This window comes from Thermobia domestica, chromosome 15 (assembly GCF_964235325.1).
Source record: "Thermobia domestica chromosome 15, izTheDome1.hap1.1, whole genome shotgun sequence".
Classification (NCBI taxonomy): Eukaryota; Metazoa; Arthropoda; class Insecta; order Zygentoma; family Lepismatidae; genus Thermobia; species Thermobia domestica.
Window position 1 is genome coordinate 16570717 of NC_137468.1, and position 24437 is coordinate 16595153.

The 24437-nt window shown below is 37.5% G+C and overlaps 1 protein-coding gene across 1 annotated transcript in view; it reads right to left on the reverse strand.

Annotated features, from left to right (window-relative positions):
• ATPCL (ATP-citrate synthase) overlaps positions 1–17648 on the reverse strand; it is a 191090-nt gene extending 173442 nt beyond the window's left edge. Inside the window, exon 1 of the mRNA XM_081741358.1 lies at positions 17465–17648. The gene's annotated coding sequence lies outside the window, so the exon portion shown is untranslated. The remainder of the gene's footprint in view (positions 1–17464) is intronic.
• Between the last annotated feature and the right edge of the window lie 6789 nt (positions 17649–24437).

Here is a 24437-nt window from a genome sequence, read left to right on the forward strand (position 1 = left end):
TTTTGATTTTAATCTATTTGCTTTTAGGGAAGAAGCTGTGTATCCACTATATACAAGAAGAAATGAATTCTACTATGTTAGAAATAGACGATGTCATGGGATCTCCGCAATAGGCATAATGAAAATCCCACACAAGCTTATTACAAACCAGAAATTATAAGGAGGTCGCTGGCAAGTGACGTGGTAAAATGGAGGTCGTGATAGGAATCAGGTTGAGAACCACCGCTATACAAAATGAAATCTTTGAGTTTTACGTCCCACGGTTATGTCGGTTAGGCTAAAGGAGACGGTGATGATGAGTAATGAATGAAATGGTGGAATGAAGAAAGTGGGAGGAAACGTGAGAATCCCGAGAAAACCCACGCACACGGTGTTTGTCCACCACAAAGTTCACTTGGCGGGGGCTGGGATCGAACCCGGGACCCCAAGCACCAGAGGTGAACGCTCTACCACTGAGCCACCGCGGCCCCCACCACTGCTATAGAGTAGATATCCACAATAGCTCAGCCAATTCATACTCCACGATTAATAGCACTCTTGACATATTTCAGTCTAAAAGTCAGATTCTCAAAGAGAGATAAAGTGAAACACAATTACTACAAAATATTAGTAGGGGGGAAAAAGCAGTTACGCCCTGCAATAACATTCAAAACAAAACAATTATATCCAATAATTCAGGAAAAAGGAAGCGATATGTAATATCTTGAACATACTAGAAGGGGAAATTATCTTGTTTTGTGAGTAATGATCCCTTTTTTTCCAGATAGATCTAGTACAAAGAAAGTAAGAAGAAAAAAAAAGTGAAATCTCCCTTCAGCTACAAACACTGGTAAAACTGGACAGCATACGGAAGCGGAACATTGGAATTATCTGCGCAGCGTTATGGAACTTTTAATACCGATTCATAAGATGAGTGACACAACTCACTTTCAATAATTACGCTTGAATTTACAGAACTGTTGTTCTATGTATTTGCACGAGAGACAGAAATATCATTGGATGGTTTATGAGTTGACTCGTTCTTCATGGTTCTTGTAGCTGGTTTGATCCAGAGCAAAATACACGATAAATGCTTAAAAAATCCTGCTCGCCTTGGAAAATATTTGCTACATAATTCTCTGCAAATTTACATACGGTATTTACCTTCCTAAACACTCAAAGGGACGTGTAAAGAAACGTTTATTTTCAAGAATCTAATCGATCCACAAAATAACCTTTTACATAAAACTCACTTTTATTTTCATTTCCGCTTTCTTAAGAAGGAAACTTTACTATTCACATTGCTTGTTATAGATCCTAGGACATCCGGTTGATGGATATATGCAGGGTACGAATTACCGGGGGGATGAGGGGGATTTTCCCCCTCAATCACATTTTGTTCCCCCCCAAAGAAGTCAGCTGAAGTATTCCCACCGGGGATGCTCGCTTTCCCCCCCAAACTATGCTCAGTATAACTACAAATTTCTTCGGAATGATCGATGTAAACTATTCAGTTGTGGTCATTTCTACTTACCACCTAATTAACCACTATTTTCAATTTAGTTGAACTATATTATTATGACTATGGTTGTTACTTGCAACTGTACCATCGTACCCTTAAGTTCGTCATCGTTCGTGAATTTGAATGTACTAATTCCGTATAACAAAGCCACATATGGATTTATAAATGCTCTTAGCGGTTGGCCAAGAAGAAGTAAACAAATAGCTACTTCCACCATACTTGGCAAAGTTCGGACATGTCATATTCATCCCCTACATTTGTATCGATTATCATCTTATTTTAATTTTTGTTATAACATGTTATTTCATTTTCCAGTGTACTCTTTGTTAGCACATGGTCTTCATTCCCTAGTAGTTTGTGTGTATGCAAATCAAAAGTTGCATTTAATTTGTGATAATTAACATAGTAATCACTGCCTTTTCAGTTTACGGAAATGAATTTTGAAACTGTACTCAAAATCTGAGATATAGGTATTCTCTCGTAAGTATATGTTAACGTACACGCTGGGGATACGCTCCTAGTGAGCAGACATGTTAGTGAAGGTGATTTCTAGGTGAATAAGCGCATAATTGAAAATTTGTTTCAGCATTTGTTAATACGACTGGTTCTCCGTGTCTATATAAGCATTTCAACTGAAGCGTTTTTTTTTTTTTTTTTTTTTTTAAGTTAACCCTTCATTTTTCTATCTTTCTTTTCACTGTACAGTTTGCTGTCCACGCTAATAATGTTGTCTGAAAAACTTCAATGTAATGTTTTACTTTATTTGAATAACGTAGCCCATAGTGAATCAACTTATATGCAACTTAACAGTAAAGTAATTGTAAGTGTTGACTTCCTGAGCCCTATCACGGAATCGATATTTGGAGAAAAAAGTCGTGAAGAGCGCAGCTTTAGCGGGGAGTAGAAGCGCAAGCTCGAAATTTGAATTGAGAGATTTTAAATGTTTGGCCTTCGATTTGACCTTAATGTCAGAAATAGGAACCAGCAACAATCCATTTCTTGTGTGATAGGCTAATATCTAGATTTTCTTTTTTAAAAAGTATGTCCAGTTTAACTGATAATTTTAGTGGTTTTCATAAGACTTTTTTTTTTTTTTTTTTGCTACCTGTTTGTAATTACGCAAAGTGTAAGATTTCAATATGAATGGAAAAATTAGCATATGCTTGTGATCATGGCTATCGCTCGGGACGTATTATTAATTAAATAAACCTTAGAGACGTACGGGTACAAGAGTGAGTACAACATTTAAACACGTTCAGAAAGGTTTGGTGGGGGGGGGGTATGTTAGACAATATATACATGCATAGTTATTGTTGGTAGATTTATTAAATTAATAAATCTCTTATTTATTACAGATGTCACACACACACACACACACACACATATATATATATATATATATATATATATATATATAGGGGGTAAGGCATTATTGTCTTATTTTGAAATTTGTAGCTTCAAACTTTATCACTTGTTGACCTAATTTTATCCCCCCCAACATAGATTATCTAATTCGCACACTGGATATATGTATATGCAAACTTTAGCCTGAGATTATCCTATTATGTAGCCTACGTCTGTGTCTGTTCCACGAGAAGTTTCGTAGTGTATTCATAATAAAACTACAATGCGAGCACAAGTGTGTATATATATATATATATATATATATATATATATATATATATATATATATATATATATATATATATTATTTATTAAGTATATGCATCTCATTGTTAATTTGTCGACAATTAATCTAACCACCACCACTTAAATGATTATCATTTCAACTGAATAATGAAAAATACATTAAAATCGAAATCCCTTTCTGTTCAAAATCTACATGTTAAGTCAATATCCATTTCTACATCCATTGGTGGCGGATCCAGGGGTGGGATTCCCCCTAGAAGAGGAAACTTTCTTATTTTATATATAAATAAAACAGTTTTTAGCTCTTAAAAGTAGCAGTATTACAACCCAACGTCCCCCCCAAGAAGTCTGTCCTGGATCCGCCCCTGAAATCCGTACTAATGTCAATTATCTACATCTAAATACTATTCATGGGGCAAGGGCGCCGATTCTGGGGGACCCGGGCCCCCAACGCTCATGTGGGCCCCTATTGTATTTATTAATATACAATATTTGGCATAATTTGAATTTGTCTTAAAATCCTCCTGCATCAGAACGCCCCCCCCCAAAATTTAGAGAAATCGGCGCCCTTCTCATGGGGCGCTTGCAGGAAACCACTTATAGTTATCCATTACCCTTTTTGTTCTATAGTTTCAACGGTAAACCCGGAAATTGGTAATTTCTAACATAGGTGGACCATCACTTGATCCTCTATATCCTGGGCAAAATTGACGGTGATCCATATGGACAGTGCCTTGCCATGGAAAATCCAGCGCCCGGGTCGAGAGTATACGACGGCGACCCCCGTACATATGAGTGAGGTCGACAGACAGCCGCGAAGCGTCACCATATTTGACACGGAGCGTAAGCAAATTTTGAAAAATAAACCCTGCTCTTCCTTGACTTTGAGCACTTATTGTATTTTTCTTTTTCCCTCTCGAATTTTGCGCCCCCTTACTGTGGCGCCCGGGGCCATCGACCCGCTCGCTCCCCCTTCCGGCACGGCACTGCAGATGGGCGCATGCAGATAGACTGGATAATAAAGTAATCCTGGTAAACCAAATTTCTTAATTAAAAATTAAAATGAAATAAAATAAAACCGCGAAAACTTCCTAGCACTAACCAGTAATAAGCCAAGAAAGCACTACATATATTTAACGATGGCCTTGAACCGAACCTCAATTATTATCATTACATAACCAACATCTCAGACCTTTACTCGATGACAGAAAATGTCAGCTTCCGCAGCTAACTTCATGCTTCTTTATCTTGGTGTGGAAGATAAGATTATTAAAGAAAAAAAAAAGAAACAAGTTTCTTACGAATATGCACGTGCAATTTGCTTCCAGTATCTGTTGTGCAGATGAAAATGTTATGACCAATCGAAGTTCACGTCTGACTCGCTATATAGCCTTCGAGGATTTCAGTGAAGGGGAAGAAATTATATCATTAAGAATTTCCGTCGCGATATTCTTTCATTGTGCAACTGCAGGATATTAAAAAAAAAAAAAAAAATGTCGACTCAGTGCATTCCTTGCCTTGTTCAATTCAATTGAAACTTTACGTTACTGCTGCCACGGACCACTCGTATGTAACTGATCAGGTACTGAGGCTTGGAATATTAAATATTTTACTTTCTCAATGCATTTATTTTTCTGACGCCAAATACGAACATGGGAAGGAGTTTTAAAAAAAATCGTAAAACCACTAAAGAAACTAATATATTATTACACTAAACTACACACAAAATGTCAACAGGGACCACGGTAGACCAGAGATAGAATGGGTTATTGGTTGTGGGTCAGTGGCTCAACACATGACCCACTGCGACCCACCAGGACCGAATCTAAGAAATATTGTGCCCGGGACAAAGACGTAACCTGCCCTAATTTCTCCCGATTTTGCATCGAAATGGCGCCCCCTACATACTCTCAACCAGCTGCGCCCCGGGGAAAATGCCCCGAACTGACCCTTCCCCTAGATCCGGCCCTGCGACCCACCACCCAACGTGACCCACTCTGCTCAGTGCATTATAGAGAGCATCCACTGAACACTGATGCCTCCATTTTTCTCCCTTTATCATTTGATTCTATTTATTTCCCTGAGATAAGTAGGTAAAAAAAAGAATTTCAGGCACGTTTGGATATTGACATTTGTAATTGTAACAATAGCAACACGACTAACTATTTGGCCTTCGAGAGACAATAGCCTGTACGTTTTTAGAGGAGCTGACTACTGGAAAAAATATAGTATTGAATCACCTCTAATATATGAATTAGTATATAAAAAAACGTAACTATGTGTGCGTAATCATTACGGCCAAATGAAATGACTTTTGGTATTTATAGTTAGGCCCCAATCCCAACTGCGATGTTATTATATCGCTTCCATTATTATTATCATATATCCTAAGGGGAGAGCAGTGGCAGCTTTAGTGGGTAGGCACGGGCTCACCCAAAAATTTTTGAAAAATATATAAACGTTAAACACAGAATAAATAGTACATATACTTTTCACTATTTATATTAACGGTAGATAATTATTTAACAAATAGCATCAACTACTAATTGTAAAAGTAATTTCCTACTGTCCTTGAATCAATCAAATGTGTGTATGTATTCAATAAACGAGGGAGCAGGCCTACCCAAAATCAAAATCCTAAAGCCGCCCCCTGGACGGGGAGTGGGTGTCCGAATTTTTTTGCTAAAAATTGAGTATCTCACGAGCCGTTCAACTTAGGGAGCTGAAATTCAGTATATTTCACAGCCTTATTTTATTGCAAGTGTAAACTCTAGTCAGTGGAGAGAAGGGCGTGGGTCATGGTGGGTCGTGGGTCAGAGTGGTCACGGTGAGTCGTGGGTCAGTGGTAATGAGTCAAGTTCTCATTGACCCACGTCATCTCTGCGGTAGAGCGTCCAGCGCTGATACGAGAGGTTCCTGGTTTGATCTCAGGGTATGTGAGAGTTTGTCGTGGACTACATCGTGTCCGTGGAGTTCCTCAGGCTGCTCCCTTTCCTCCCACATTCTCTTTCCACCAATTTTTGCACAATCATTCGCTTTCATTAATCATCTGGCTCCTTCAGTCGAAAGGTCGTAATTGTGGCAGAAGCAGAAATTCCATTTCAAAATATCGACAACGATCGCATGCGAGCTGTTTGCCTCGATCCCTCGACAGTTTCTTCCATCATTCTACAGAAAGGGAAAAAATATTTCAGGTTGACGCCCTATACACACGGACACAATTCCCTCGTAGCTACGCAGTTAGTGCATGGGCCTTTCGGCGGCAGACCCGTGTTCGATTCCCAGCGGGAACTTACGTGGTTTGGATCCCACGTTAAGCTATAGATCCAAGTCTCATACAGCCTCGCTGCTAGTAAAAAGGACGCTAAAATCAAATCATCATCGTTATGACAAGTTGGTAGGATGACCATGTGGGAGCAAGCAGAACCACCACGGGAAAACCTAGTGGCACGATATAGTCCCCATGAATTATCATAGTCTAGAACCAAACCAAAGATAGAGAGTTACCATGTGAATATATCCATCAAAGTAATTCCTAGCTCTCAACTAATCGTTTGAATTCAATCAGGTTATTTTGATCAGACTATACATCCAGCAGAGCAACTGTAGAGAGTGGGTCGAACGCAAAGAGCCTGTTGAAACCTGGAATGTCTATCTCCTGTGTAGCTTCTACACTATTTATTTATTTAAAATTACGAGATACAGCTCAGAGGTCATTTTATACTGGATATTTAACAACAATAGAAGAAAGGATTTGAGAAGGTATCGGCCAGAGCCTGTACAGTAGGTATCATACCGGCATTTGACTGGTAGGACTAAGGAAAACCCTGGAAAACCCGTCAGGATGGCTGGCCGCGGGAACGAACCCACGACCTCCCGAATGCGAAGCCCACGCTCTACCACTTAACCTACTTCGCTTTTTGTATCAGCTTAACTCTCAAAACCTTATACCCCCTCCTTCCTCCGCTGGTGTGAAAATCTCAGAATACAACAGTGTTTACAAGTCATTTAATATTTTGATGTTACGGTTATTATAGCTAGAACCGAGGAAGGATTACAGGAGATGATTGACAAAGTAGTTGGCACTGGAAACTATATGGAATGGAAATCAACATCGAAGAATCGAAAGTCATGAGAATATCGCGTGGAAATTCGTCCTTTATGAGTCAGATCAGTACAAAGAATACTTGAAGAGGTTGATCATTTCAAATATCTGGGAAGTATGTTGACGAAAGACACGTATTGCACCAGAGAGATCAACTCGAGAATTGCCATAGCCAAAGAAGCATTCAACAAGAAAAGGTCATTCTTAACTAGCAGCCTTAATATTGGACTAAGGAAGAAATTGGTCAAGTGCTATAGATCGAGCATTGGACTTTATGGTTCAGAGACTTGGACATTACGGAAGTTAAAGAAATATGTAGAGAGCTTCGAAATGTGATGTTGTAGGAAGATGGAAAAGATAAAATGGACAGAAAGAGTAACAAACGAAGATGTTTTAAAACGGATAGGAGAGAAGAGGACGCTTCTAGCTACCATCCCTCGTAGAAAGGCCAATTGGATTGGACACATCTTGCGAAGAAATTGCATTCTTCATACCGCCATAGAAGGAAAGATGAAGGAAAGCGAGGACTCAGTAGAAAAAAAAAACAACTGATAGATGACTTGAAAATTAAAAGAAAATATTGGGAATCAAAAGGGAAAGCTAAAAATCGAGAAACGTGGAAGACATTTCCAGGTCCAAACTGAAAATTAAGAAAGAAAAAAAAAAACTCATTTTTTAGTCCCAGGACCTGCCAATAGGCAGAATACTTAATAATAATAATAATAATAATAATAATAATAATAATAATAATAATAATAATAATAATAATAATAATAATAATAATAATAATGTTAAAACGAAGGATGTTTTCGATAATAATCAATCCTCGCCCAGTCTTTTCAATTCAATCATTTCAGGTGAAACAGTTTCTCACAAAGTCTTAAAACCAGATCACTCTTCTCAGAAAGAAGATAGTATAGGACACTTAAAATACATACTGACTTAGGAGTGAAAACACGAGCTTATCGTTGAGAGCTTTCGGGTATAATCACGCGAGAAAGGAAAGATACCCTTCTTATCATCAAAAGTAGTTACCAAGCCTAAAGAAGTACGTTGAGCATAAAATTTTACATGCCAAGCAATAACGGGATTTCTCCGTTATTGCTTTGTATTTAAATAACAGGATTCTCCCAATGGCTACGACGGGAGTTTCCCTATTTATATATAATTCTGTATAATGGTTTCATTTGTGCAACTGTTTACCTTTTTGTCCTTCTGAAATGACGATTATGTTAACAAGTATGTAAAGATCAGTACAACATTTTTATCACCAGTCCTTCGTGAGTGAGTCGGCAGACTCATTGTATTTGTGGCCAATTAGTCCCGGTTTCGAGTCCAAATGGAGAACAATTTCTCACGGGTGTATTCTAACAAGCGATTTGAATTCAGCTAACCCCGTTGTTGCACAGTAACACCACGGCGAAACAAACCTAGTTTTGTCCATATGTAATACAAATACATAGAGCAAATTATTTAAACAAAAAAAAAGAAGGGTTTTTTGGTTTCTTCAATAAAAACCATGGCTTTTGCCAACCCTGGGAACTACATGTATAAAATGGAAATATTTTCAGAATATTCCACCACTGAGAATTTATTTTTAGTATTCCAGTATTTTCACATCTTTCTTCTTGTTCGCTTGCTCCGCGCTGTTTACGTGTAACTCAGTACACATCTTTTGACAGAGTACAAATAACGGCGCATCGACAAGTTGCAGAGAGAAGTGAGAATATTCAAGCACCATACCTTTTTGCTTTGTCAATGCTGAATGTCTTTGTGCATAATATTTCACACCAATATTACATGGTAGATGAGAGTGTACTGCAGTGAATTACAGCACGAAATTTTTCTTTTACGTCCCAAAGTTATGCCGGCTACGCTAAAGGAGACGGTGATGATGAATGAATAAAATGGTAGAATGAAGAAAGTGGAAGAAAACGGAAGAACCCGAGAAAACCCACGCACACGATGTTTGTCGACACGACAAATGTCACTTGGCGCGAGCTGAGATCGAACCAAGGACCCCATGCACCAGAGGTGAACGCTCTACCACTGAGCCACCGCGGCCCCGAAATACAGTATGAAATCTACTTGTTCATGAATAATAATTACGTGATTGGTAGAAATGTACTGTGGAATTTACACGCCTGAACAGTAGATAGAATGTCTGTTGGTACGCATTTAGAATTAGTATAAAATTATTTAGATTTATAGTAATTTCTATAATGCGGAAAATTGTCTACTTTGAAAAAATAATTTGGAATCCTGAGATTGAAGTTATGCCCTTTCTCTCTCTCTCCGCCTCGTAGGCCAGCGGTTGCACATTCTGTCACATATTGAGTTTGGATTTGTAACCTTCCACAAGATCATCTATTCGTGTGGCATACCGCCTTGACCCAGGCCGCAACATAATCTTCAACGACCTAGACCCTGAAAATTATTTTTAGCAACATTTCCGTAGATACACTCCTTGACACGTGCCTTCTTGTATCACTGAGACTTTTGGCCCAATTGCAGCGCGTTTACAAGACATAACAGCAATCCTTGAACAGCAAACCAGATCGCACATTATAAAAAGAAAGAAGAAATATATGACTATCACCCACTTAAGAGTTAATCCGTTTCAAGAAATGTATGACAAAAAATGTTCTAAAGAAAATAATTTTCGTTCTTCTTGAGATAACTCAATGGAATACGGTGAGGATAGCAATACAATCAGAACACAAATATTTGAAGTAAGAAATAATAAAACTGGCCATCAGTACCGTGAGGTTGGGCGAGTGGGAAGTCGGTCCCGGGCGTCGAAGTAAGGGCGTGCAAGATTCGGGAGAAGAAAGAAAAGAAGGGGAAAATAGAGACGAAAAATTACTCGGAATACTTTATATTGTTACAAATTAGTTTGTACTTAAAACCTTTTCCTGCTTTAGGACGTGGTCCTATCAGGGTTTGCCCAAGTGGGCCCAGCCCGAAAAAACCCACCGGGTTTTTTGGGTTGGACCCACCTGAAAAAACCCACCTGGGTTTTTGATTTTTTGTTAGTGTATTATTAGTACAACTAAGGGGATCACATTGAAAGTTATTTTTATCAGATTTTAAACTTTCTTTGGGCGAATTATATGCTTTCATGTTAAGATAGACAACAATATTCAACATTAGACCTTTATAAAGCTCTAAATGCACTGAATGAATGAATAAATAAATAAATAAATAACCTCACCTTAGCTTGAGATAGTTGTAGAACAAATTAATGTGCGGATTATGCTTATAGCCTATTTGAAGTAAAGTAAGCGATTGTATATTTTAGAAAATACTTTCCGTGAATAGTATATTTCCTGACTCGGCGCCGCCGAGGGACGCTGTCCTTCATATGTTGACGGGTTTAAGGTCATAGGTGCCAGTACTAACAGTAAATATGTAAATACATTAGGAAAGCTATCAGTATTATTTCTTACCTTCGATGGTAACAAAAGTATTCAGTAAAATTTGGTTTTCCAACAACAGTTAAGTTCAGTCATTTGTTGCTAGCCTTCAAATAAGCATTCTGTAGAATCAACACTAGCAATAACGTAAAAATTCTTGTCAAAATTAAGCTTAATGCTCGGAGCTCCGAAGACTACGTAACGCTTACTATTTCAAGTGCTGCATTCAAACTTCAGTATTAATGGAAGTTTCGATGTACAGTAAAGCAAGCTGCATTTTCAGGGAAAACCCGTCGTGAAAGAAGTGTTCGGGAAATTCCCGCAATTGAACCCACAAAGCATCGAAAGTGAATACTTCAACAATAAATCTATTTATTTTACGTTGAAAAATATTCAAGACATTTTGATGAATTATGTCTGTTTTAAATTAATCTAGCTATTTGGTATTCGTATTTGGCGAACGTCACTGACTCCTAGGATGACTCGATCTACATTTGTTAGTTTGTCTGCCTTTACCACACAGTGTTCAACTTTCGGTCTCTTTAAATTTTCAGGATAAAAACCAGAGACACTCTAAATTTTCTGTTTAGATTTTGGCAGCATACCAACGTAAAATTACAAAATGGCGCGTTTTTAAAAAATAGCTGATATCCATTGACGAAAATCCCGGAGGGATGATGGGGACATATCTCCTACAATCTTGGAACTGTCCCCCTCAATAATCCGATTGGAAATGTGTCTTTCAGGAAGAAATGTGATGATTTGTGTCCAACTGTCACAAAGGAAAGTGAGATGAAATTAATACCTCCCAGAATAAGCCTCAAATCTGACCGCCTCCCAATGTTGAAGACAACTCTGCTCCCCTACCCACGTTGTCCCGGAGTCCCACATAGGGGACATAAAACATGACGATATTATTATTGCTTTACAACTTTAAAATCAGACTGGCAACACTGAAAACTGTTTACAGGGAATGGTCATATTTGGATCATCCCTTGTGAACAGTTTTCAATGCTGCTGGTCGGATTTTAAAGTTATAAAGCAATAATAATGTCGTCATATTTTATGTCCCCTGTGGAGGACGCCGGGACCGACATGGGTAATCCTCCTCAGCAGTTTTTCGCCTTCATAAATATTTTGTACATCGTATATATTTATATATACATATATAGTCTTACCCGTCCCCCCAATGTTGACAAATTTGCGCCGCTGCTGATATCCACGCTACAAAGCGCAATTTTAGGTCTTTCAAGTTGAAATTTTCAAAGTAGAAGCACGAGAGACTAAATTAGCTCTATATATTTTGGTGGCATAAAATTTCAAAATGGCGTCCATTTTTCAAAATAGCGGGTATCCATGCTACAAGGTGCAATTTTCGGACTTTTTAAGTTGATATTTTGAGGGTAGAAGCACAAGACCTTCTAAATTTGCTGTATAGATTTTTTCGGCGATCCAATATAAAATTTCAAAATGGCGGCAATTTTTTCAAAACAGTAGTGAATAGAAAGTTGTTGCAAGTTGTGACAATGACACTCATGAAATATATTAACATTTTTACCCCAAAGAGATTGAAATATTTCGAAAAAAACCAATAAAACCCACATGGGCCCAGGTGGGTTGGGTTTTTTTTCAAAAATACCCGGGTTTTTTCAAACTCTGGGTCCTATAATGTTACTCATGTTCGGAAAATGAATCTGCACACATATATAAAATGGAAGGAAAAAAGTAATACAAAATGTTCAAAATCGAGCAAAAAAAGGGTTTATTTTTGAAAATTTTCTTACGCTTTGCGTCAACCACGATGGCGCTTCGTGGCTGGTCTGTCGACCTCACTCATATGTACGGGGGCGCCGTCGCATACTCTCACCCAGGGTGCTGTTTTTTCAGCGCACTGCACTACTGGCAATATCAGTACGATTACGAATAAGGGTAGAATAAAAGGAAATCTGTGCACCCAAGTTGGTCTATACTTTTTTGTCTTATCCTGCTGTCAAGAAACACCTCCCAAACGTTGTCGCTGTTGTTTTGAAACACCCTGTATATACATAGCGTATAAATACAATAGGAACTTTACAAGTGAATTCCGAAAGTTAACTCTGCATGTATATATAAAAAGGAGTCTCTCATTTTCTTCTACTTTCTTCATTTCACCACTTCGTCATTACCATAAGCCATGACGTCGAAACATAATTGTAGAACGTCAAACAAAACAAACAAAATGGTGAATAAATTTTGTACAAAACTTGTAACATGTTACATAGCTATGCAGTTACAAAAGTAGTTTTAATGAAAAGCATTACAGTAGTAGATCGTTCACTAGAAGTACTGTTTGAATAGAAGGGATGGGATTTACAATAACAAGAGTTTGATCCTCAACATTTTTCACCTTGGAGCAAAGTAATCGCGCAAAATTAAATTCTAAGAACTAAGAAAACTTTCTTGTCAGTACCTAAAGCTACTGAAGAATGGGACAGAGATTGCTGAAACTGTTTAATGGAAATCAAAGTTAGGGTCTGCTCAAGTGGACCTAGCCTGATTTTTTTTTTCCAGGTCGGATCCATCTGAAGAAAGAAAAAAAAACTTTAAAACCCACCTGGTTTATTGAGCTTTTAATTTGTACATTATTTGTATAACCAAAAATGCTTGTGGACTTCTATAGGAAGAATTCGAGGTTTTTCCCATATTAAGATATTCTGTGTCACAATTTAATATTTAGTTCTGTAGGCAGTAAGCAGTGGAAGAAAAACGTTGTGTTGCAGTTCACTCATCTACTGTAACAATTGAAAATGAATGTTCACTGAACCCGACAAATGTGGAGTGTGGTAAGACGATTTCTGAGTGCGAAAAAAATTTCGACAGCTGCTATACATCGCGAACTGCGTGGTGTTTACGGAACAAAAGTGAATATAGTGCCGCATGTTTCAAGATGGACGAACTGATGTGTCCGATGCGGCAAAATGTGTGCGCCCATCTATAGTCAGCTCAGCAATGAACTCGGCTACACCTCTTCAGGCAGATGAAACAGTGGCTTGTGTCGCACCGCTTCAACAATCACAATGCGCTTCATAATGCTTTTAGCGGGTAACTTCATTCCCAGGCGTGAGATCTTTTTGCGAAGGAATTTCAAACCTTGTAATTGCCTCAAATTTGAATGGGGAATATGTTGAAACTAACTAACTAACTAACTCTATGGCCTATGGAACCCGGAGGTTCAGTGCCGCGTTCACAAAAGCTCTCCACTGACTTCTATCCTTAGCTAATTGCATCCAGTTTCTACTTTGTATTCCTATCTCTGCGAGATCCATCTTAATATTATCCTCCCATCTGCGCCTAGGTCTTCCTAATGGTCGTTTTCCTATGGGTCTACCAGTCAAGACTTTGAAAGCGTTTCTACTTTCTTCCATTCTAGCTACATGACCTGCCCACCTAAGCCTCCTAGACTTGACGACCCTAACAATGTTGGGTAAACCGTATAAACTATGTAGTTCCTCGTTATGAAGCTTCCGCCATTCCCCATTCTCGTTCCTCTTGGGTCCGAATATTCTTCTCAGGATCCTGTTCTCAAATACTTTCAGTCCATGTTCTTCCCTCAGAGTAAGCGACCATGTTTCACAACCATACAACAAATATGTTGAAAACTAATGCATAATAAAAGTTGTTAGAAAAGTAAAATGCGGCACATTTGTCACAAAGTTAGTCCTTCAAGGTTGGAAATTTTATACATGGGCCTATATTTATTTTGACCAGGACACAGATAACAGAGTGGAATGGAAGTGGCAAAACTCAAATGATATTACAAATATAATTTCAGCGCGGAAAAGAAAGGAGTCATGCAACGGATCAGGCTTAAAATTCAAATGAACAGTATGACACAAAAACTGTTCGACCGATATCGATCATTTCTGGAAGGTATAAAAGTACACCATCGACCTAGGGAAGTTCATGGCCGTATATGTTCATGTTAGTGCGGAGGTTAAAAGAAAAATCGCAAATGTTATACGAGACATGGACCTACTGATTAAAGTGGAATCCGATCCACAAGAGCTCCTGCCGCGATTCGAACCTCGGTTTCCCTCGCCAAAGGCACGTACGCTAATCGCTTAGTCACGAAGAGCCTCAGGGTTCGAACTAGGGACCTCATGTAGCAAGAGGTAAGCGCTCTACCACTGAGTCACCGTACGTACCTCTCGTTTCCTTCTAAGAATATTGCAGGGCATTTGTAGCAAATGACAATGTTATAAACTGCCAAGTGTAAAAAAAGACAAAAGAAACCACAACTTGATCCCACTCCATACTGGTCAAAACCCATTAGTAAGATAAATGATTCTTACTACCATACCTACTGTCGCTAACAAGCTTGCTCCATACGGACGCAACCCTCGTTACCACTCGAGCCCCTATGCTACGCTACTGCCCTGACTCGGTTAGAGAAATTCGTTCTTTTTAGTAACACCTAGCACAAGCTGGTTAGTGTCTTCTGCAAAATAGTACTTACCGTGTACATACACTGAAGCTCTAAAAAGTTAATCTGCACAGAAGAGTGGAATTCCACACACTAAAAATGAATATGATACAGAAGACTTACTGAAAAAGAAGTATATATGAAATGAATTGGGTTCAGTGCTATATCGCCAAACCAATTTTAGGAAATTTACTGGGTCAATTGGAGAATTTATTTAAGTTTGTGAGAAAGAATGAGTGAAAGTCAGATAAAGAGAACAGTAAAAGTCAAGAGATTGGTTGTTTTTGATGATGTAAGCAGCACTGTATGTGGAGGCGGATAGACTATTTAGCGGAGAGGTACACTTGCTTTACTATACGAATCCATAGATTGTAATATGTATACAAAAACTTGGGTAAGTCTTAAGTTTGCCCTTGTCATGTCGAGAACAGAACGCAACCAACCTCTGCTTGGCTTCTAACCTGTTCCTCCTCCTATTACTACTACTACCACTACTACTCCTATTTCGGGTTAAGTTCCAAATCTGGATGTCCGTTTCCACCAAAATTTTGAAAATTTACAGGGAAGATATGGATAATTTGATCGTTTGTGTGCTTGATAATATGTAAGTCTCGAAAAATCTGTTTATTTGCTATATATAAGCGGTTATGGTAATAGTATACATGAGAACCCCCTGGTCTGCGTTTCTTCTGTGTCCTATTACCACTTCTACATGAAATACCATAAATTTTCTACGTAGTGCAATAGTAAGAAGTATCCATGTACACAAGACATGCGATATGCGTTGAATTTCCCCCCTCCACACACACTCACATAGTCATAGATCAAGTACAAGGGCACTACACGTGCAGTTATAAAGTAAGTACAGGTTTGTTCCTTTTTAATTTCGTATCAGTCGATAAGTAAATAAAAGTCGCTTTGTACATACTCAATGAATAATCCCTAAACGTATGAGCGTCCTGCTCCTTTGGGAACTGATCCAGCTTCATGTATACTATATCCGCGGTTATAAACATGAGACTATACGGCGAGCGGAGGGAACTACTTGGGGCAAGGTAATCGAACAGTTGCATTGTGGGAAAGTAACAAGCATTTATTTGTTAACATAGCGCATGTACAAGGACTTTTAACTAACATTTTTAACATTTGTGAAGCAATACGGTGATGACGAGCAAAATCTTTTAAAAGTTGTGAAGAGCACGGAATAATGAACCTAATAACAAATTGCAGAAATTGTGGAAAGCACATGACAGCGAAAAAACGTGACGAAAGCAGACGTCCAACTTCAGAATAAATGCCCCTACTTTTACTTGTACTCGTACTATAGATCTGTATAGTAATATTGCAAGCCTAATGTAACGTAATCTAACGTAACTTAATGTAATCCAACAAAATGTAACCGAACGCAGTACATTTTCGTACTTTTTTCGGTTTTCAAATTGGTCCGGCAATACAGCGCTAATGCCAATGAATTTATCTATGGATTCGTACAATAAACTGCACCTCAAAATTTTGCCCAGTTTTACATTTGGTTCAGATGTAACTCCACTCTTATTAGTTTTCGCTCTACATTTCTATTTTTCTTCCATTACTGCAATGTACACGACCTAGGTTACTTAATAAGACGGTGGGTTTGTAACACGGTCATCTTATGCTTTACTGCCTGTTTACGTAATATCACATCAATACACAAACACGTATAGTCCGGAATTTATTTCCGTTATTTATCACTATACATTAATAACCTTTATCACCTTTTCTCTTACCGTTATGCTGATATGAGCTCCTTCGTGGGTAAGCATACGCGCCTTTGGCGTGGGAGACCGGGGTTCGATTCTCGGTGGGAGCTCATTTGGATCGGATTCCATGTTCATCAGTAGGTCCACGTCTCATATAGCCTCGCTGCTGAACAGAATGTTAAACACATTAATTCAATTCTTATTATGTTCTCTTCAGTTTCTGTTCATTTTGTATTTCGGGGCCGCAATCTGCACCAGTTACAACCATTGTTTAAGAGAATTCCACGATACAAAATAATTATTTTTATTAGGATGGATAAAAACATGCTCTAAGAGATTTCTTGCACAAAAATCAAATACCGGATTTAATTAATACTTTCCAATTAAATGTCTCCATTGAAGTATGTTAGTTAATGTTTCATTATACCTTAGAAACAATGACTAAATGCAGAGCTAATATAAAATAATTGTTAAAATTTATTTCAAAATCACACATTTGTGCTAAATACTTCTTGTTAACTAAGCACATTCCACGGTGTCACGAAATTTGACAGAAAATGGAAACACTAAAAAAAAATTAAGTTCACTTACCGTATGCAAACACAGATCTGTAATTGTCACACTAAGAAAAGTCTGCCACCCAGGACAACTTCAATAATACAGAAAAGTCACGAACAACACACAAAAAGTTCAATACTTGTTTCGAATTTGTTGTTTCTGACATGCCATTAAACCCTTGCACAAGCAAAGTACAAGTGACAAAACACATACGATATCCGCAATCACCAGCAATGTGGCTACGTTCCGAGTGTTTTTCTGAATCAATATGCCATCTAGTAGCAGTGCTAACGAACTATGGCATCAGAGGAGAAAGAGGTCAAAGACAGAGCAAAGATTTGTATTGTATACTTAGGTGACTAGGAGAGGTCAATGGCTGATAGCATTTTCAAAATAAGACATATTTAACACACTACGCTGTTACAGTGGTCGAATCGCACGCTACGGCACATCAGTATACTATACTATAGTCAAGACCATCCCGTTAATTTTTTGTGCAAATGTAGATGAGAATTCGATATCCAGTATGAACAGGGGCGGATCCAGAACGTAGAGAGAGGGATAGTGCAAGAATCTCAATTTTCTGTCTTACCGGGCTGTTGCAGCAGGATCGTCATTTGGGGAGAGCAAGGGGGAAATGTCCACCTGAGTTCGGGAAACAAATGCTTTTTAAAAAAATATGTACTAATATAGTAATTTATTTATTTATTGAGTGAACTCTTATTTCGATAGGTTGGGACGTACGGACTCGACCCCCCGAAGTCTTCCGACTTTCTGTAAACTGTCTAATTTTAGTAATTTTACAAATTTTAATGTAATTTGCCCACATATTGGATTTGGACTTCCCCTGCGTAAGTGCCTGTCGGTGGACAATCTCGCCCTCTACGCCTACCTTGGCAAAACCTGAAATAAAGACAATTCTCTATCTCCATCACTGGTGACTGTGCTGGTGGGGGGAGAACGATTTTCGTCTCCCCCTGGATGCACCTATGAGTATGAATAAATTATTTTGTGCCAACTTTGACTGTACTATGAGTGCCTTTCGTTGTGAATGGCTGCATAGCAATGGCGTACGCAAGGTGGATCCGGGTTTAACCCATCCTTGAAACAAGATAGTATGCAAAAGTTCACCTTATTAAGATATGTATACAAACAGATAGGTGTCTGAACCCTCCTCTCGATTTAATTCTGTGTAGACCCCACTCCACTGATGTACAGAGTTTATAATTTCTAAAATGTTGAATCCCAAGAATGAATTAACTGCATTTCCTGAAGGGACAAATTCTTTCCCCCTGTGGTGTATAACCCATTCACAGACGGTCCTGATAGTAGGTAATTAAGATGCTAAAACCACACCAGCTGCAAAAATTCAAAATAAGCTCTCACGTAAATAAGTAATAAAGTCAAGAGATGGAACGGGATACCAAGTTCCTGACCGAAACGCAGCTGGACCCGCTGACCCGGTAGCCTATGACGGAGATACCCGCTATGATTATTAGATGATAAAATGTTGTGATATACTGTACCTGGAGTGTGTGTGTTTGTGTGTATCTGCTAATATAAATTCTAACAGATAGGTGTCTATTTTCTCTCTCTCTCTCTCCCTCTCTCTCTCTCTCTCTCTCTCTCTCTCTCTCTCTGTGTGTGTGTGTTGGTAAGTGTGTGAGTTGGTGTGTGTGTGTGTTCATTAAATCCATACTTTTATTTGTGCATGTGTGTGTCAAATGAGGTGGCTCGTGAGGGAAGTCACATCGATAAAAAGTATAACGTTTTATTTCTTCAAACTAAGAGAAACAGGTTATCTACGAAAACTGAGTGGCTCTCAAGGTGGACGTTTTCGTTTCCAAAGGGGGCGGTGGAACAAACAGGGACCATTTGGAGGCGGGCCCGAACCAGACACAGAACATGTTTTTCCGGAAAATTTTCCGTCTTCCGTTTTTCAAGAAAATTTCCGTCTTCCATTTTCCCGGAAAATTTTCCGTCTTTCCTTTCTAATTTTCCAGTTTCCGGAAGAATTAGATTCCGTTTTCCCTGAAAATGTGGTTATCCCTACTCTGTAGGAAGTTTAACCTTTATAAGAGTTCTGGTATATTTATATACCATGGTGTACTATCGTCTTTGACCGCTTATTTAGGTTCTATAGCAGGTATTTAAGACGTTTTTTTTTTCAAGTCAAGGATGGACCAAAGAACACCGCAGATGCGTTTTGGAACAGGTTGGTCAACTCGGCTTCACCAAGTGGTGTGTAGGGCCTGACTTTTTTTCTTAAGGCAAATTTCAAAACTTTTTCGCGCCTTTAGTTTTCACGATATCAGATTGAAATTTGCATAAGGATTGTGTGTACCTTTGGGTATTTATAATTGTTTTTTTAGATCCCTACGTGAAACCGGGGCCGGGAGCGCAAGTGTTACGAAGGGGTGATTTTTTCAAAAAAAAATCCGTTTTTTCCCCGATTAAGGTTTATGATACGGACACGTGGTACCGTTGGTAAGTATGTTCTATCATGAAAAAAAACGAGGTATGAACCATGATCCTACGATAAATAGTAAGGAAGTAGTAGCTGTTTGAGTGAACTAAAATTTACCTCAGAAAGTGGAAATCCTTAGAGGGTTAAACTTCTTGTAATCTGACGCCTTTGTTACATTTCTATCTGATAGTACATTGTTAAGAGCTCTTCTTTGTTCTTTCGTTCATTGGTTTCGTTCATTTGATTTTCTTGTGATTGGTACAAAAATAAAATTTCGTTTATTTGGGTAGTACAAAATTGTATAGAAATATTGAACCTTCATTTTTTTGGTTCATACAAAGATAAATACTCCATCCAAATTTGAGTAAAATGGTCCATGTTCGCTTTCTCAAATTTAGCCCTTCGTTTTGCTTAAATAATACTTATGTGGTATAAAATTCTAAGCCAGTTAAAAATGGTTCTCGTTGGTACAAAAGGAAATAGGACACCTCAATAAATGGCACAAAAAGTATAGAATGCTGATCCTTCTTCTCCTTTTCTGGTTAGTACAAAGTGTTAATTCTTTCCTTTTTTTTCTGTTTGGCTAGTTAAAATGACCATTCTTTGATTTTCTTCTGATTGGTACAAAAAGTAGTACAAAATGGTATAAAGATCTGAGTTAGTTAAAATGGTCCTTCTTCACTTTTTTTTTCTGGTTCATACAAAGCTAAATACTCCATCCAAATTTGAGTAAAATGGTTCATGTTCGCTTCCTCAAATTTAGCCCTTCGTTTTGTTTAAATAATACAACATGCACTAGAAATTCTAAGCATGGCATTCTAAGCACTAGATAAAAATGGCATTTCTTCTTGGTACAAAATGGAATAGAACACTTAAATTTATCCCTTCGTTTATTTAAATAGTTAATATGGCATATCTTTGCTTTCTTTCTTGTTACTCCATCCAAATTAATTTTTGCGTTACAGAAATTCTGCGCTAGTTAAAAAAGGTCTTTTTTCGCTTTTTCTTTCGTTTATTTGAGTAGTACAAAATGGTATAAAATACTCAGCAAGTTAAAATGGTTCTTCTTTGTTTGGTATAAAAAGTAGAACACCCAAATTTGTTCTTTCGTTCATTGGGCTAGTATAAAGGTATATAAATTCTGAGTTAGCTAAATTGTACCTTCTTCGATTTTTCTGGTTAGTACAAAAAACAGGTCACTCAAATTTATCCCATCGTTTGTTTAAGTAGTACAAAAAGGTACAGAAATTCTCAATTAGTTAAAATGGGTCTTCTTCGCTTTTTCTGATTAGTACAATTTTGTTCTTTCGTGAAAATACTCAGCTACAAAATTAAATAGCTCACTCATATTTATGCCTTCGTTTATTAGGCTAGTTTAAAATGATATAAAATGATCCTTTTTTGCTTATTCCTTTGTTTGTTGAAATAATACAAAATGGTATAAAATACTCAACTTCGGTTTTTCAAATTAAATAGCTCACTCAAATGCATTACTTCGTTTAATTGATTTTAGAGTTGACACAAATTATAATTCCTTTGTTTATTTGAATACTCCAAAATGGTGCAATTTCTTTTTTTCTCGGTGGTACAAAACTAAATTCTCCATTGTTTATTTGAGTGGTAAATTATATAAAATAGTCCTTCTTCGTCTTTTTTGAGCCAGTTAAAATGCCATTTCTCATTGGTACAAAATTGAATAGGTCACTTAAATTTATTATTTCGTATATTCAGCTAGTTCATTTTTTCTCGTTTTTATAAAAAGTAGAACATCGAAATTATGAACTTGTTAAAATGATCCTTCTTCGGGTTTTTCTGATTGATACAAAAATAGAACATTTCAGTAGTTCAAAAGTTACATAAATTCTGAGCTAGTTAAAGTAGCTCTTCTTCTCTTTTCCAGTTGGTACAAAAGAAAATAATCCACCTAATCTTCACTTCTTTTTTTCTGGTTGGTATTCCTTCGTTTATTGGAGTAGTACAAAATGGTATTTCTCGTTGGTAAAAAATTGAATAGGTCACTCAAATTTATCCTTTCGTTTGTTTAAATAGTTAAAATGGCATATCTTTGCTTTTCTTCTGATTGGTACAAAAAATAAAATAGACCACTGAAATTTGTTCCCTCTATTATTTGAATAGCACAAAAAGGTATAAAATGACCCTTCTTTGATTTTCTTGTGATTGGTACAAAAATAAAATTTCGTTTATTTGGGTAGTACAAAATTGTATAGAAATATTGAACCTTCATTTTTTTTTGGTTCATACAAAGATAAATGCTCCATCCAAATTTGAGTAAAATGGTCCATGTTCGCTTTCTCAAATTTAGCCCTTCGTTTTGCTTAAATAATACATACCTAGTTAATATGACATATCTTTGCTTTCTTTCTTGTTAATCCATTTGAATAGCCCAAAAAGGTACAGAAAGTCTGCGCTAGTTAAAATTGTGTTCCTTTGATTTCTTTCTCATTAATACAAAAGTAAATAAGCCACTCAAATTTATTCCTTCTTCACTTCTCTCTGCTTGGTACAAAACTGAATAGGTCACACAGGCTTTGTTTAAAGTTATTAAGGCTTAAATATTTGACCATTGACCTCGAAAGTCAGTACTTTTGGAACATGTAATAGTTGATGACGTATTACTAGATTTGGAAACAGCACCTCAATATGTGGATCCATTTTCGAGTTATTAGGTTTTAAGTATTGTGACCTTTGACCTTGATGATCATTATTTTGGAACTTGTAGTACCTGATGACCTATTGCTAAATGTGGAAACACCACCTCAATACGTTGCTTCGTTTTCGAGTTATTGGGTTTTAAGTATTTTGACCTTTAACCTCGATGGTCATTATTTTTGGAACTTGTAGTAGTTGATGACCAATTGCTAAATGAGGAAACAGAACCTTAATATGTTGCTTCGTTTTCGAGTTATTGGGTTTTAAGTATTTTGACCATTGACCTCGATAGTCAGTACTTTTGGAACATGTAACAGTTGATGACGTATTACTAGATTTGGAAACAGCACCTCAATGTATGGATCCATTTTCGAGTTATTAGGTTTTAAGTATTGTGACCTTTGACCTTGATGATCATTATTTTGGAACTTGTAGTAGTTGGTAACCAATTACTAAATATGGAAACAACATCTCAATATGTGGTTCCGTTTTCGAGTTATTAGGTTTTAAGTATTTTGACCTTTGACCTCGATGACCACTAATTTTGGGACATGTAGTACCTGATGACCAATTACTAAATGTGGAAACGCCATCTCAATATGTGGCCCGCTTTTCGAGGTATTAGGTTTTAAGTATTTTGACCTTTGACCTCGATGACCATTATTTTGGGAAGTTGTAGTAGTTGATGAGCAATTACTAAATGTGGAAACAGCACCTCAGTATGTCGATCCATTTTCGAGTTATTTGGTCTTAAGTATTTTGACCTTTGACCTCGATGGCCATTATTTTTGGAACTTGTAGTGGTTGATGACCTCTTGCTAAATGTGGAAACAGCACCTCAATATGTGGATCCATTTTCGAGTTATTAGGCTTTAAGTATTGTGACCTTTGACCTCGATGATCATTATTTTGGAACTTGTAGTATCTGATGACCTATTGCTAAATGTGTAAACACCACCTCAAGACGTTGCTTCGTTTTCGAGTTATTGGGTTTTAAGTATTTTTACCTTTGACCTCGATGGTCATTATTTTTGGAACTTGTAGTAGTTGATGACCAATTGCTAAATGAGGAAACAGAACCTTAATATGTTGCTTCGTTTACGAGTGATTGGGTTTTTAAGTGTCATAGAAAGGGCGTATGCCACATAAACTATAGGACCCAGGTAAAAATAAGTATGATATTCGTACTCAGCATGGTCGAAAACCCCCATATGCCGAGTTTCATCCAAATCGGTTCAAAGAGCGTATCGAATCGCTATGTTATTTCGAGGTATTCATTGTCTTAAAATAGGGGTTGAAAAAAATTTTTTATGTAATTTCTGCTATGGTAAAATAGGGGTTGGAAAAGTAATTATAAAAGAGAACGAGTCCACCCCTAAAATGGAGGTTGTTGTGTGTTACGTAGTCTCAGTGTAATTTCTGCTATGTTCAATTAGGGGTGGAGAAAATGAATACACCCCCTGTGCTATGTCCGCTATGTTTCGTAGTCTCTGTCATGTTGAAATAGGGGTTGGAAAATATGCTCATAAAAGGGAATAAATTCACCCCTTAAATGGAGGTTGTTGTGTTTATTATCTGCTCTACTATGTGTTCGTAACTGCTATGTTACATAGTCTTATGCTAAGTGGTTGAAAACGAATACACCTCTGCTATGTGTTCGTAGGGGTTGGAAAATATGCTCATAAAAGAGAACGAGTCCACCCCTAAAATGGAGGTTGTTATGTGTTACGTAGTCTTATGCTCTGCTGTGTGTTCATAGTCTCAGTGTAATTTCTGCTATGTTAAAATAAGGGTTGAAAAATATGCTCATAAAAGGGAACGAGTACACCCTTGCTATGTTACGTAGTCTTATGTTCTGCTATGTTAAAA